Source organism: Corvus cornix, chromosome 1A (genome assembly GCF_000738735.6).
Source record: "Corvus cornix cornix isolate S_Up_H32 chromosome 1A, ASM73873v5, whole genome shotgun sequence".
NCBI classification, from domain to species: domain Eukaryota; kingdom Metazoa; phylum Chordata; class Aves; order Passeriformes; family Corvidae; genus Corvus; species Corvus cornix.
The window spans coordinates 60,476,315-60,492,332 of NC_047057.1; the positions used below are offsets into that span (position 1 = coordinate 60,476,315).

At 43.2% G+C, this 16,018-nt stretch overlaps 1 long non-coding RNA gene across 1 annotated transcript; it reads left to right on the forward strand.

Moving 5' to 3' along the window:
• Positions 1-1,572: 1,572 nt before the first annotated feature.
• Positions 1,573-13,485, forward strand: LOC120411894. The gene is made up of 3 exons (XR_005604467.1): positions 1,573-1,719; positions 11,495-11,639; positions 12,357-13,485. It is a non-coding gene; the product is annotated as an uncharacterized LOC120411894 (long non-coding RNA).
• The last annotated feature ends 2,533 nt before the right edge of the window (positions 13,486-16,018 follow it).

Sequence of the window (16,018 nt, forward strand, 5' to 3'; positions counted from 1 at the left end):
CATGCTTCTCTGCGTTTCTTTCTGGCTGGTTTGGGGAGTTTCTTGCTTAACTGGCTGCTTTCTCAGAATCTCATTTTCCAGTGTCCACGTGCTGCAGTGCATAAACACATTTATGGGTGCTGTCCCACAGAGTTTGTAAAGCAGACAGAAAAATTTTACAAATTCCATGTCCAGAGCTTCGCTTTTTCTAACATTTGAAACAGTAATAGAGAAATGGAGGTTCTGTGAGTATGAACAGGCAGCATAAATTCCTTCTTCAGCTGAAAGACTGCAGTCACCACAAGATTGGTTTAATAAATCCTTAGTCATGCAGCTTCCATCCCTCAGCTCTGATGCAGTAAAAAATATAAGGAATTATTAGTTTATCACTGTGACCTCTGCATTGAGACTGCTGCTTAATGATGCAATTCCCGAGGTTCAAGCCCGAGTTAAATTCCTGAGTTAAAGCCATTTTCTTGCTGTAAAATTCCCATGTTGCATTTGAAGCATTTCCCTCTGATACATTAAGAGCTTTTATAGCTGGCAGGTGACAACTGAGGTGAGATCAATAAATACAGGGCCACTCTACCCATTCCAGCCTTGAGCTCCTTTCTAAAGACAACCTGCAAACAGGAAAGATGCTGAGTGTTTTCACTTTAGTTTCTCTTCTGATGTAAAAGCAGATCTGAAATAGCTTGACATTAGAAATAGCAAGGCTTGTTTTCAGTTCCTTACTGGAGATTTCTTTTGGAACAAATTCTGTTTCTTTTTGAAGGGGTTTTTAAGTCTTCTTGGAATGAAACTGAGGGGTATTTGACTGTGGTTGCTAAACACTCAGACGATAAAAAAGATCAGAAATGTAAACTATATGGAAGGGAGTGCAGAATTAAGAGTTCTAGGAATACAATTTAAGGAAAGTTAAATGTAGGGTTATATATACTTTTTAATAAGTATAATGAAAAGCAGAAGTATCACATAGGGAAAAACAACCTATTGCCTATCTGGTCTTCTTTAAAATTAGATAAAGGAATGAATTTCTGGAGCAAAATCCCCAATCAATAAGGGAATACTCAAAAGGATTGCAAAATGTCAAGAGAGAGTATAAAAGCAAGAAATGGAAAGTACATATGAGACCATAGAAGAGTTAGTACTGCCTCGGTCATACAAGCTCCCATCCTACCAACCTTAAAATTACAGTCCTGTTGTTTTGCACAATTACACAGTAACTACCTCAAACACAGTAACAAGTTGGAGAACAGCAAACCATTTAAAATCTCTCTCCATAAAGACAGGCTGCATGATAAACTGCAGTTCCTCAGCTGTGCAAGGAGCTCAACACAACCAGCAGTATTTAGAATTGCCACTGTACTTCCACTTGCAAAGGCTTCACAAATATTTGGGCATAAATAATCCTCCCAGTCAGGTTCTTTTTGGCACAAGCTGGAGGTTATCAGTCACTTCCACTGGTGTGAGTGAGGAACACTCACCTGCACCCTCATGAGCAATTCTGGTAGCCAGAAGGGTGGCAACATCCACAATGGATGACACAAAGCAGAATTTTCAAGTCCTTTTTTCTTCTTTTTGTGATGTAGGTCTGCTCCTGGCCTTCTCTTTGAGAGACAAGTAAATATTGTTATTCCTCATGGCAATAACACTCCGGTCTCAAATCATCTTTTGGAGTATCACTGCATCCAGAGAAATTTCCAGCCTGTTCCCTCTCCTATTAAAGCTATTGACAAGGTAAATGATGATTTATTGATGCTGTGTTTCTGCAGCACAGAATTTTTAGCAGCAATAAATCTCTGTTCAGACAGATGATGTAATAATCTGAGCTTTCTACAAATGACTTAATGTTTCTTTACAAATGACTTAATGTTTCTTGGTGGCTCCTAGAACAGTTCATATTCCCTAACTGAATGAGGGAATACATGACGTAGTTTCAGTAAAAGGTTAGATTTTTAATTTTATTTTATTGTCTTTCCTGTCTGGGATGGTAAATTGGTCCAGTTGATCATAAAAAAAGATGTGCTACTTCTCAGCCTTTTCTATCTGTGGATTTTTAGGTACTTTGTGACTCATACAATAAAACCAAATGGAGAAATAAATAAACCACAGGGCCACGTCTGGATCCACACACTCCACCCTTCTTAAGGAGTGTGAGTCAAACTTCATTCCACCAGCACTGGGATTTTGATGGACACTTTTTTTTATAAAGGCTGATTCCTTCAAATACACATGAACACACACACATGCCCACGCCAGCATTCTAAAAAGGAGATGGTCCCTTAGCACAGCTTCTGAGAACACCTGCTAATTCCCTTAATGCTGGCCATGTTTCTTCCCACTGTCAGGTAAAGTTTAAAAAGTCCCTTTTGTTGTGTGTTTATAGGACTGGCATTGAGTACAAGATAAATCACCTTCTGTTGGCAAGATAGATATTACATAAAAATCACCAACAGCTTATTGCATTTCTAATTCCCTTTATTTCAAGCACCTTAGCTCAACAAGACCTGCAATTTGGCTTGCTCTTTCTTCCTCTGGTCATTCTACTAGACAATTTTCCTTACAATATAGTCCTTCTCTGTATTTTTAATTAAAATACCATCATTAGAATGCACACAGGAGAAGACAGGTGAAATGTTAACAGGGTCCTTTCCACTCTGAAGAACAACTGCAAGAAGAGATACTGCGGTGATAAAACCCATTAATGAGGGGGAAGAGGCAATGTGTAAGTGAAGCTCTGTCACTAAAGCCATAACCTCACTCGTGCACAGAAGTCAGGGAGGCGTCATCCCACAGGTGATGTCAGAAGGGGACAACCTCGCTGGAATAGGAAGGGCAGAGGTGACAATGGATCAGAGGAGCAGCATCCTTGAGTTTAACAGTGTAGGACTGAAATTCAGCTGTGAACTGGAAGTAAGGGTAAGTGCTGCCATGTTCTGCCATTGACAATGATGTGGATGGTGCCTGCTTCTCTGAATACTGTACCTGAAAAGATCTTATTTTGGCATCAATCAGGAGTTTTGGTGAAGGAGTGTTTCTAAGAGAAAAAACTCGATTGAGAGTTTTAGTGCCTTTTTTAAATATGCAATGGCTTGAAGTTTTGTTGTTCACTCACATTCGGGAGCTGTCTCTCTAAGGACTCCCTTTCCTGGCAGATCCCCACACTAGTTCAGTGATGAAATTTTCACAAGCAAAGGGGTGTAGTCTTGGCTGAAATTTTTAATTGAGATGCATTTGTTGTTTTTATTCCTGATTGCCTCACTGATGTTACCACACACCTCAGAGCAGCATTACAGGCAAGAGCAGCAGAAATATGTCACCTGCTTCATGCCATTGCAGCCATCCAGTCTCTGGGAACCTCTCCTGCTCACAACTGATGTAATTTTACAAATAACATGTTAATCTTGCAGATCTCCAGCTATTTGCCCTGTTTTATCAGTGCTTGTATCTATCTGCTCCATGAGGTAAGTCCATGCCTGGAGAAGATGTGGCAACTCCAGAGTTACTGTACAAAAAGTGATTTGCCACTGCTCCACAAGGAACTGGGACATTTGGCCACTTGCTCTGGCTTACAGAAGGCATTGCCTGGTGCTTTAGACAGAAAAGGAAGAAATTGCAGCAATTTAAAACAAAACCAGGAAGTTTTACCATTAGATAAGTCAAAATTGCTGGACCAGATGTGGTAACTCTTGAAGCATGAAGCAGCTTTATCAGTAGGTTACTTATGAATTATTCCTTGGTGAATGTTTTATTTTTCAAGAGTTCTTAAGTGACTTTTTTTTGCAATTCTACTAGATTCAAAATAGTTCTTGGACAGGGGAATGGCACAATTGGATAGGGTAATAACACAATGGCATAAGCTCTTCCTTCTTGGGTTTAGTTGTGCTACATCATGATATTTTTAAAAGTCCAGCTAGTGAAATGTGATTTTTACTGGCAACAGAAGTAGCTTTTCATCTTTTTACCAAATCAAGAAAAGTGAAGAAATCCTTGACCAGGCTGCAGACAATTATTTTTAATGTAGTGATAGTTTGTTCTTTGACAAGATTAGCTCTGTTCACCTAGCTGGTAGACTGTGAATTGCATGCAAAATACAGCATGTGAACTTGAAATCAAATGAAGAATGGATATAAAAGAGCAAGCTCCAAAAAGCACAAATGTAGTGATCACTTGGCTAAAATTAATGGTGTGGCTTAGTCTGACAAGCCTTGTCTGACAAGCCTAGTCTGACAAGATTATTTTAATAAAATAGGTCCTTCCAGAGAGGGAAGGAACTAGCAGAACACTCTGATTAGCATCTCTTGTGATAAAACTTCTGTTACTGCACCTGAACTTAGTGTGGAGAGTCACAGCTTTGGATTTTGCCCAAAGCACCCCAAACCTCAGGGTGCAGAAGTGTTCAGTGAAGTCCACTTTCACAAAATGTTTCACCTAAATACCTGCTTACTGCAAATTATGTTTTGTTCCTGTTTTGGCAGCAACTGATGTTGTCTAACAAAAAATCGTCTAAAAAAGCAAAATCAGAGGAGACTAGATGAGAGCAAAACCATTCTCAGGGGCAGCCTAAGAAACACATTGACAGCAGTTCAGTGCCAGCATGCCATTGCCAGAAAACCTCTCATGGTCAATAAAAGGCAACAAAAGGCCTGACTAAATCTATGCAACATTCAGTGTGCCATCAAGAGCTCTAAACTCAGGCTCCAGTACAACTTCTAGGGGAAAAAAGATCTCTCAGCCAGATGGTTTGACAGGAATACATTGCACCAGTCCTAGAGCTCTCCAGAAAGCTTCCAGGTGATCCCAGAAGCTGAGAGCAGTGTGATTCTTACAGCATCCATAGGAACACATGGGGAAAAGGAGTTTTCAGATATGCTCAGGGCTATCAGAGATTACAGCAAATGCCCCTTTCAGGGAATAGTAAAGAAGCAACACCTCTTGATGGCCACTGCTGACTGGGGATTACCAGCTGCAGAAGCAACTCACAGTCCCAGCCATGAGGTTTAAATGTTTACCAGTTGAGTAACAGGTTTGTAATATAGAATACAAATGAAAAGGAGGTATTTGAACCTAAAGAAAAACAAATGTTGCTGGATCTCCTTATTCTACTCTCCTCCCTCTGACTGATGTCCTTTGACCTCATTGGGTGTGCTCCTGCGAACAGCCACAGGACAAGCAAATACTACTTGTGTAGTGCCAGTTACAAAGAGGATCACATAGTGGTTTTGGCATCCTGTAAAGTAGCATAAACATTTAAAAATGATGAATTAAAAAGAAAACAAAACTGCTTGGAGAGGAGCTACAAAAATATCAAGCCAAAGAAGAGCCAAATTCTCCTCAGCACTGTAAGATGGTATATGAAGATGTGGAAGCCACAAACTGTTCTGGGTAGTCCAGATTGGACATTAGGATATGTTTTTGGTGGGAGGATAGAAAAACACTGCAATAGATGTCCTTGGAGGTTTTCAGGACCTTGCTAGACAAGACAACTCATTGTAGAGTTGGTGGCAGCCCCAGTTCAAGTGGGTGTTTGGACATAATGATTTGCTGAGTCCCTTCCAGCCAGTGTTGCTGTGCTCCAGGTTCACAGGCACAGACAGATCTGGAAAGCAATTAAGAGAGTAGTTTCATTTATGCTAGGAGGTAAACATGTGATGTGGCAGTATTTCTGCCATTTTTCATGTTATTATCTTGCTGGTGTACGCTTCCAGATCTTACTTATTGCAACAAACATTTATGAAAAGTGAGTTAAGATATTCTTTTCCCTCTTCAAATATTTGACCAGTTGTTCACTTCTGAAATATTTTCTTCTGATGAGAAATTTCTCCATCTTCTCTGAAGAATTTGGTTGCTGTTTGCTTTTGTCACATTTTTCCTCTCCATATTCATTGCCATGGTGTTTTCTTAGTAGCCAAAACTTAGGGTGCAGAAATAAAGGTTTCAGTTGTGATTTTACAGCTGCTCCGTGGGTCAGTCCCCCACCTCTATATGGAAAAGAATCACAGACTGGTTTGGGTTGGAAGGGACCTTAGACACCATCTCATTCCACCCCCTGCCAGGGGCAGGGACACCTTCCACTACCCCAGGTTGCTCAGAGCCCTGTCCAATCTGGCCTTGGATGCTGCCAGGGATGGGGCAGCCACAGCTTCTCTGGAAGAAGGAGGACAGGAGTCTCATTAAAGAGTAAAGATCCCTAGTTAGTTCAGCTGGTGAAAAATTTCCAGCTAGTGGAAGAACTCCAATATATGCAATCTCTTTGGAAATAGCCTTGGAGCTATGTTTTTTACTAAGGAATGCTGCCGTCCCAGGGAGACAGGAGACTAGTTAAATCCTAGAAACCTAAGAGAGTTTTTGTCCATGCTTACACCTTTTTGTATGCAGTCCCTATCATCAGACTGTCTGCTCTGACCCTCACCAAACCAGGCCAGATATTTGACTGCTTCTCATCCTTCCATAGCTACTCTCTTTGGTCAGTAATCCTTCTGAGTACACTGATCTTTTTCCACAGTTTTGAGTTAACTCAGGTGGTCAAGCTGTGGTCATGCACGGCTAATTACAGTGGAAGAAGAAAAATGAGTACATTGATTAACATTCTGTTCCTTTGGAGAGACTGAGAAATGGCTTTGGCAGCTCCAGCCCCACCGACACCCTGCTGGCAGCTTATTGCCTGTGCTTCTGAATCGCAGTAATTTCTGAAAAACGTGGCAGATCCTTGACTGTTAACTGGGAGGGTAAGAACAGAGTTCCGGGGATTTGATGTTTGATGCAGTTTTAAAAAGCTTTTCTTCCCTGGGCCCCCTGTGGCCTTTCTCCACAGCAGGCTCGAGCACTGCAGGCTTAATTACTCGCTCTGCTTCCATTGGTGCACAGCGCTCTGTGCTCCTGAGGGCTCTGGAAGAATTCCATCCAACAGGACAGTCAGAGAGATCCAGCATCACACCACTGGTCCAACTGGTCCTGTGTAATGTGCCCGAGCTGACTGCTCTACCTCTCTGTGACATTGGACCCATTCAGGGACAGAAGGCTTTGGAATCAGTCCATGGGAACCAGGAGACTTTTCGTTGGCTTAAATTAAGACCTTAAACATACGTTTTTTTCTTTAGGGTTCTGCCTTGTTTTTATCAGACCCAACTGTTTTCTTCATGCTGTGACAATTAATTGGATTATTTTCATTTAAAGATCCAAGCCCACAAGAGAAGTGGAATGGAACGGAATTGTTTTCCTTTCCCTGCTCTCCCTCATTAGTAGTCTAAACAAGTGTGAGGCTGCATTAAGTTTGTAGCTATTTTGTTAGCTTGAAATCACTTTCTTCTCTCCTGCAGATGGAGACTGCGCTTAGATCATTATATTCCAGGGTGCACTTGTGGTATATTAAAAGTGAAAAGGCTAGTTACGGAATTTATGCTTGCAATTACCTTGGTAGTGAAAAAGGATGGCAACAAAAGTAAGTTTCACAAAGAAAAGGAGCAAAAAGGAAATTACAGCATGTTTACATAATTTTTTTTTTACTATGAAAAGTGGCATGAAGAGCTGTGTGAAAAAATCTCTAGGCTAAATTGGGCAGATGTTGACATCTCTGCAAACTCTGCCTGCAACACAGGTGAGCTTCCAAAATGTCATCCCATTTAGTAGGTTCATCTTCAAAGGGTGGTTGTCTCAATTTCACGTGGGCTTGACCCGCAAATGCAATGGTTGACCAGTTCGTCTCCTTAGTAACCTTTGAAAACTCTTGCTGGAATGCCAAAGCTGTTGTGAAGCTGTCAGAGCTGTTCGTGCTTCATCTGGAAACCTTCAGAGGGTCACTTTTGGGATGAGTGGGAGAAGGTACTTGTTCTTTATTGACATTAAAACTTCAGAATGCAAGAGATTTTGCTGGGTTAGGCCAGTACACTGGACATCTTCATGTGCCAGATTCAATTACAGACAGTGCATGGATGTGTTTGTAAGTAGGACAGACAAATGGACAGGGATCCCATAAAACTTCTGTCAACTGAGAACTGATTCTTGATAGCTTATCAAGACTTCACCAGCAAATCAGTTAATCTTCTCCTAAAAAATGGGTTAATTGTCTGTATATATATAGTGATTGTGTGAGACATGGAGAAATTGGCTCTTAAACCCCCATTTCGAATGACAATTACACTTTGATTTTGAAGTGTTTTGCCTCCTGCTTCGCATTAGGTGCTAAAGCCAATTTGCAAAGCCAGCTCATTTCAGAACTGACCTTTGCCAAACTGAGAACTGTCACTTTTTTGTCCCTGAAGATTTTTCCTGCATTTAATTGATGTGTGAGATATACCCAGACCTCAAGAGCCGACAGCTCTGGTTCTGCAAAGAGTTTTCCCTCTCTGTGTAGCAGAACCAAAGTTTACTGGTTGCTGTCTAGGTTGGAGAAATGTCCTTTCTGCAACTTTGTCACTGAACATCAGATTAGTATTAATAATCTAGAACAGACTTCTCCTGATAATAAACAGCAAAAAACAAGGAAAATACCCCCTATCCTGTTCAGTAAGAAGAACCAGTGATGAAAGGCCTCTCAAGAGCATGCTTCACACACCCTGGAAACAGAGGAGAACCTCTGCCAGGTTGCCAGTGGTTGGGGAAATGCAGTAGGAACAGTCAGGTACTGCTGAGTGGACTTAGGGAAGGCTCTAGGGAATGGAGCTGGAAGACAGTGAGTGAAAGGATTGGAAATGTAAATCAAGAACGTAGCAGAGCAGGGGTTGCATCTCTTTGTGAGTATTTAGGATGGAGTTTTTCAGGCTTTCAATTATTCCATGGAAATGGAGAGTATTGGGGGAACAGGGCAGAAGAAAGCAAATAACCAAAGCACTTGCCTAAACCCTGGGATTTCATCACCATCATCTCCTTTTTTTCCAGACTCATGGTTCTGTGAATTTTGTGAAAGTTTAGGAGAGGAGAGCTGATTTAAGATTTTTGAGCCTTTAAGGATTTGCAGTGCTTCCCTAACCTTGGATTCGCTAAACTTTGGGTTAGAAAAACCTCCCAAGTTCTTTCTGGTGATGCCTTTACACTGCGCTTACTTCTTCCACCATGGAAACAGCGGCTCTGCTCTTGAGACTCCTTGATCCTTGGACCTGTGGTTTTCTCAGGTGATCTCTGGCCATTGCTCTGATCCCTTCCCTCACCAAACTCCTCCCTTCCATGCAGCTCCTCTGAGGTACATCTGGATCATTCATGTTAGCAATGGAGTGCCTGAACATGACCACAAGCTTATGGTCTAAGCTTATACCACTCCTTTTCGCACAAATCTTTCATAGTTCCAGAAGTGCTTCTTCACAGCCCCACTGAGATTTATCCCATTTCCTTGTAATCCATCCTCTTACCTCCCATACTGGCTCCATACATTGAGCTACAAACTCTGGAACCACAAGTTTTGACTCTTCTACAACTGACCATCAATCCATGAGATAGCAAGAGGAAGAGCTTGTCAGTCGAGTCCCACTCTGTGGGACCAGAACCACGACTGTGCCCTGTGACTGAAGTGTGGTGTTCTGAGCTACATCACGAGACACGGCAGCTCCAGTTCCAGTCAGATTGGTCAGTCTCTGAGCCTCCTGTGCCTGTTCTGCTGTCCTTGGTTCACTGTGCTGTGGTGCCAGCCAACCCTTCCAAGCAAGAACATCCTCTCCCTAGGCTCTTCCAGAAGCTGTGTTCACTGGGATAGCTCCTGGGACTTCAGTATCAGGCCCTAAAATAGATGCATTAGAGTTGAAAAACAGGGAACAGAATGTAACAGCAAGTTGCATCATTTTGTTTACATCTTGTTCCAGTTTCTTTTTTCCCTAATTTATTTTGAGAGCTTTATGTCAGACAGAAAAGCTGCACTTGATCACCATATAGGAAGCAAGCGTTGAGTAAGAAGACAGACTGTGTGGTTAAGCTTGCAACACACAGTGATCTCCCATGTCTCGGGATAATGTGAAAAAAACAATGGATTTAGCAAAGAATCTGCAGAGAATCTTTGCTAAGAAGAAAAAAGCATATGATCACTGCTGAACCAGTGTAAGAACAGATCAAATATACTGGCTAAGAATAAGATGTCTGGAAAACATGAGTATTTTTGTTTAATGTATTATTTTGTATCCCTGGGATTGACTGGGAAAATCGTCACCTTCATTTTTCTCTGGAATTTTAAAGAAAGGACAATGCAGACTATGCTAACTGATGAATAATAGTGGGCTTCCTTAATTAAAAATAGTTATTATTAGTTAGTGTATTTGTTAACTTTTTTTGTTCCAGACTTTCCATGTTTCTTTGTTTATGGAAAAAGATCATGTACTAAATATGTCTCTTGCAAGTCCACCAAGGATTTTCTCCAAGGAGAATCCAGGAATAATATTTTAAGGGATGACGTTGTTTAAGCAAACTCAGCTATAAATATTTTAATTGCTTACAAAATGAATTGAATTTGTCACATCCTTAACTCCTGCACGAGGAATCTGGTATCTGTGTGCCAGGAAGAACTATACTGTGGGTTCCAAACTGCCTGCAAAAGTCACAGCCAAGCCAGAAATTCATGCTAAAAAAATACCACTACTTACATGGGAAAGAAGTCATTTCACTGGTATTGAAAATTGGCAAAATCCTGGTTTTGGAAGGGCTGCTGGGAGTTGCTAAGATGTTCAGGATACGAGTTGACAGTCTGTAAGGTGACTATACCAATTTCCTTGATTTTGTAGAACTGAATGAGTTGCTTTGTTCCTTAGACTACACACATGGAAATACAAATGGTTTCCCTGTGACATAGATGCTATTAATATAAAAAAAGTTGTCTGGGCTTTCAGGAAAGTATAAACTAGAACTTTCTCAGAAAGGGTGGGGATACAGAACAGTCTGTGGTTGCCTGTATGGAACAGAGCTGGACTGTTTCAAATACCCTCAAAAGGCACCTCGTTTTTAAAATTGAACTAATATTAATTATTTGTTGACATCATCTAATTTTTTCCTATTTTTAAGAGCCACAGCAAATGATGTGTTCTGCCTCTAGATTAAGAGGTGAGGCAAAAATTATATACCCCTGGTTAAATTCATGTTTTGTCCATACTTTGAGAGGTGAAATTCTGGTTTCCTTACTTCCAAAAATGTAAAAGAAATTGCAACATGGCAACACGACTGATGAGAGTGTGGAATGGCTTCCAGGCTAGGAATAAAGAAAACTGAGAAGGAACAGGATATAAAAAGAGGAGTAGCACTGCCAGGATGGACATGGATTGACAGTTCACCGTCTGTGCTGGTAACAAAATCAGGATCTACACCAAGATGCTCTCAGAAGATGGTTCAGGACAAGCCAAAGGAGGAGAATTTCACACAACAGGCTGTCCCATGTGCTGGGAACAGAGGATGTTTCCAGGCTTTTAAGAGTAGAGGATTTCGAAGAGCAAACCCTTGGAGTTCTTATTTAGACAGATGTCATCAGGCTCAGGATAGGTGAAGGGTGAGAGGGTTTTAAAGGAATCCTTTGTGATTTTTTTCCATTCTTCCTTTTCCCTAGATGTCAGCCCATGATCACCAGGAAGACAGAAATGTGACCGAGACACAGCCCAGCTCTGAACCAGTGCAGATGTTCTGATGTCATTAGGTATTTTTAAATATTGATGATGACTTCCTAAAGATGGAGCATGGCAGGAAACAACTGGGTGAGCAAATCTTACTTCTATGAATGGTCTCACAGAAGTAAACCCAATGAATTTCTGAGTTGTCTCATTCTTCAAGAGTTTGCAGATCCAAGATCTTAACCATTTAATTCAACTGTGAAACACTGCACATGAAGTATGACAGTATGTGCCTCCTTTTAAATTTGCATTCCACCTATCAAGAAATTACATTTTTGTCTATGTTGCAGCATTTTCTAAACATTTGATTCACTACTGTGCCCCACAGCACTCACAGCAACTGAAGATCTACAGTACACTCAGCAGGTGTGAAATCTTAGCAGAATTGTGTAACAGCACAATGTTAAAGTGTCATAAAACAGATTAAAGCATTCAGGGGGTTTTTTTCTGGCCATCTACCTGTTAAATATCAAAAACATAGACTTCTGTTATTCAGACAGATCAGGGAGTTACAAGTAAAATGTGGATTACAAGTAGTATCAACAGCAGCTAAAAAAGTCCTAATAAGCCAGGAGAAAATTTGTGGGAATGTTTCTGAATGTCTTGCACTATGCTTACCTAGCTCTGCATTATTTCCTGACCAATCTTACATGTTCTGGAAATTTTCTGGCTTATTCTTAAGAAATACACCTGGATTATATTAGCAAAACAGTAAGAAAGAAAGAAAGGAAAGTCAGAATTGATTCCTAGATGTTGGTTAGGTAGTTGGATGCAAACTACTTGTGAATTAAACATTTATAGGTTATTTCTGATGCTGAGAAGGAGCTTTCATGGTTAAAACCCCCTCTGAATCTTTCCAAGAGACATCACCAGCACGACTCTGATACAGCAATTTGGATTTGTTACACCAATTGACTGCAAAGAAAGAAATGTCAAACCCTACATAAATGTCCTTTCTCTGACAAGCTCTCCCTCTTTTGAACTACAATAACGAGGACAACATTGTTTTGCTTTGCCACAGACCTTCCCCTAAGTTTTTTTGAAGGCTTCAGAGGCTTGGTGGAATTTGACAAGAGGTATTCGGGCTTTTGTGTTTGCCTTTAATTGCTGCGCCCCAGGGTGGATCCTGCTGCTGCTGCTGCTGCTCCTGCTGCAGCCGGGCCGTCGGAGCAGAGGGTGCAGGACCTTGGTTGCTTGTCACAGCTTGCAGGACCAGGACAGCACACAGCCTGCAGAAGTTTGCATGCTCAGAGCAAAGACTTAGTTTCAAAATGTTTGTCTAACTCCTATGCCTGGCAGCTTAAAGAGCTGCTGCCCTTGTACACGGTGAATAGGTGCTTGTATTTCTGTATTACGGGCTAACTCTGGAAATACACAGAAATAGAAGTTTATTGGGATGTTAGCAATGGTTACACTGCGTCACAGTTTGGGTTAAAACCTTAGGTATTTCTGTCAGCTCTCCCTCAATAACAAACTTCATCTGCCTGCACAGACAGCGCAGGTTTGGTTCTGCCACGGTTCATTTCAGGATGAGCACTTGGTTGTAAGTTTCTTTAGGTTTGCAGACCTTCAAAGACTATGGACAAGCTCAACTATTCATGAGGCATCAGCCCACTAACTTCAACTGCAACAGTGTTAATCAGTCTTTTATAGCAGTGAGATAACCTATGTATACAGCTCTGTTAAAAATACATATTTAAAATTAGAAAATTAAAATAAACCATGTGCGTTTTGTGATGGAATGTCCACTAACATAAATACTTTTACAGGCACATAAAAATAGAAACATTAAATACTTAATTTTTCCATAGGTCTGTTAAGCAACAGCCAGTGCTTTTATTAATATCTTGCTTTTCTTTTTAATTTCACTTTTATTTAGAAAAATTCACAACCCTGACTTATGAGGAAAGTTATATGGAATTATATGGAAAACTCGAAATGCAAACAGACATGCCTCATTCCTCTAAAACAAGAGACTGGTTCTTTATATGCCAGTAATATTTGTAGTCTTAGGGAACCATTTGTTTCCCTTTCTCTCTTGAAAATAATAAAATAAATGGAAGTTTTCCCCACTTCCCCCCTCACACATCCACATGCATGCACAGGACCAGCAAAACTCAGTAATTTTCCACTGGCACAACAGCCTTTCAGTGCTTGCCATCTGCTGCGCTGGCAGGACCCACCAGAGGAGCACTAGCAGCAAGGCAGGAACTGGAACGTCATGTTGTGAATATTCATTCCATTTTCATTGTCACAGCTGGGCCTCATCATCTCTCCGAGACTGACCTTGCCTCCCCTGACTTCCCTGTGGCAGCTTTGGGGAGCAGACGGCGGTGAGGTACTGAAATCAAAGCTTACAACTCATAACCCCCCGAAATCCCCAGTCAAAGCCAGTCCCCATTCCTGCTGGGGGGTAGGGGTGTCTGCCACTCCCACTGACCACTGTTACTGACACAGATTTTTAAGGACTTTTGCTCTGGGAAGAGTGCTTTAGTGAAACACCACTTTTCTAGATCTGTAACCACTTTATTTTGAATTTATTTATCGTAGAGTGTTTTTCCCCCTCTTGCTAATTCTGTTTCTGCGTTATGTGTCTGTGCTTCCAACACATGGTGAATGTGAGTGCACATTACCTCAGGTTTCAAACATGGAACCGGAGTTCAGATGTCCCAAAGGATAGTCAGTCCCTTCAGGAAGCACTCCCACACCTCATTCAACTTAAAACATGCTAATTTCAGCTTCTGTTATTTCAAACCTACCAAATCGAATGCTTTCAAAACCTGGTCTCAGCAGGTAGGTTCACAGTGCTCAGGGAGGTCTATGGTGGATTCCCTGGCTCTGCTTGCAGGTCCTGAAATTGTAACGTCTCTGGGCTAGAAATCTGCTTTAGTGCACAGGGCTCCTCAGTTCCTTATCTCTACATAAAGACTAATTCTAAGTCTGTCAATTAAATCCTCCTCATCAGCAACTCTCCTCAAGTCAAGTGATGACATCAAGGCAAACTTTCTCTTGCTTCCACACGCTCCATGTTCTGCTGGAAGCAGTTGAGTGTACTTTGTCAGTCCTCCAATCTGAGCTCACAGATTTGCCCTCTGCATAGCTGGATTTGTATGACATCTGTACCACTGCATCCTTGGGATAACAGCTTTCCCCGTAAGTGCTGCCATTTGTTTATGTTCAGGTAGTACTGAAACCACAGCAGGGTTTCACTGCTCTCCTGCCTGTGTTAACACCCTCAGCCTTGTGCTTCAGCAGTGGGACAGAAGGAGATAAATCACAGAACCACAGAATATCCTGAGTTGTAAGGGACCCACAAGGATCACAGTGGTCCAAACCCTTGCCCTGCACAGGACAGCTCCAGGAATCAAAGCAAAAGGCCTGCCAATGCTATGTTTCCACTTAATTCTCCTGTCTTCTCTTTGAGCACCTGCTGAGGCCAGTTTAGCTCCTGCCCTGTTAGACCCGTCACGAGGACGAGCCCTTCGGTGAGTCCTGACTACCAGAGGTTGCTGAGTACCAAGGTTTACAATGGGCTGGAGAGATGGGATCCTGGGATGCATTGGGAAGAGCATGGATTGCAGGTAGAGGGAGGTCATCCTGCCCCTCTGCTCTGCCCTGCGAGGCACATCTGGAGGGCCGTGTCCAGCTCTGGGCTCCTCAGGACAGGAGGGACAGGGAGCTCCTGGAGCGGGGCCAGCAGAGGCTGAGGAGATGATTTAGGGCCTGGAGCATCCCTGACAGGGAAAGGCTGAGGGAGCTGGGGCTGTTCAGCCTGGAGAGGAGCCCCAGCTGAGAAGGGCCCTCAGCCCTGTGTGTCCCTGTGTGCAGGGAGGGCTCCGAGCAGGGCCCAGGCTCTGCTCCGGGGGGCCCAGCCATGGCACCAGAGGAACGGGCAGGGACTGATCCCAGGAAGTTCCCCCTGGACAGGAGGCAGAACTTCTGTCCGGTGCAGTGACCGAGACCAGAGATGATGGGGACTTTCCCTCGCAGGGGATACTCCAGAACCGTCTGGACGCAGTCCTGTGCCGTGTGCTCCGGGATGGCCCTGCTGGAGCAGGGAGGTGGCCACTGCAGCGGCGACGCTCCCGCCCAGCCCGCGCCATCCCGGGACGCCGCTGCAGACGGACGCCGGCCCGGGCGGCACCAGAGGGGCGGGGCGGGGCGGGCGGCGCGCGCCAGGAGGGCGCGGCCAATCGCGGCGCGGGGCTCGGCGGCGCGCGGCTCTCGCGAGAGCCGGCGGGTAAACATCGGCCCCCGCCGCGGGCCCGCCCGCTGCCATTAGCGCGGGGGCGGCGCCGCGCTCGGACCGGGCGGGAGGTGAGTCCTGAGGCGAGCCGGGTCCTGAGGGGAACCGGGCACCCGCCGCCCCGGCGCTGCCCGCAGAAACAGTCGTGGCACGCTGCCGCTGGAGACTGGGAATCTCCCCATGCCTCTTTCCTCCCCCGCACCGTGAGGCAGCAGGA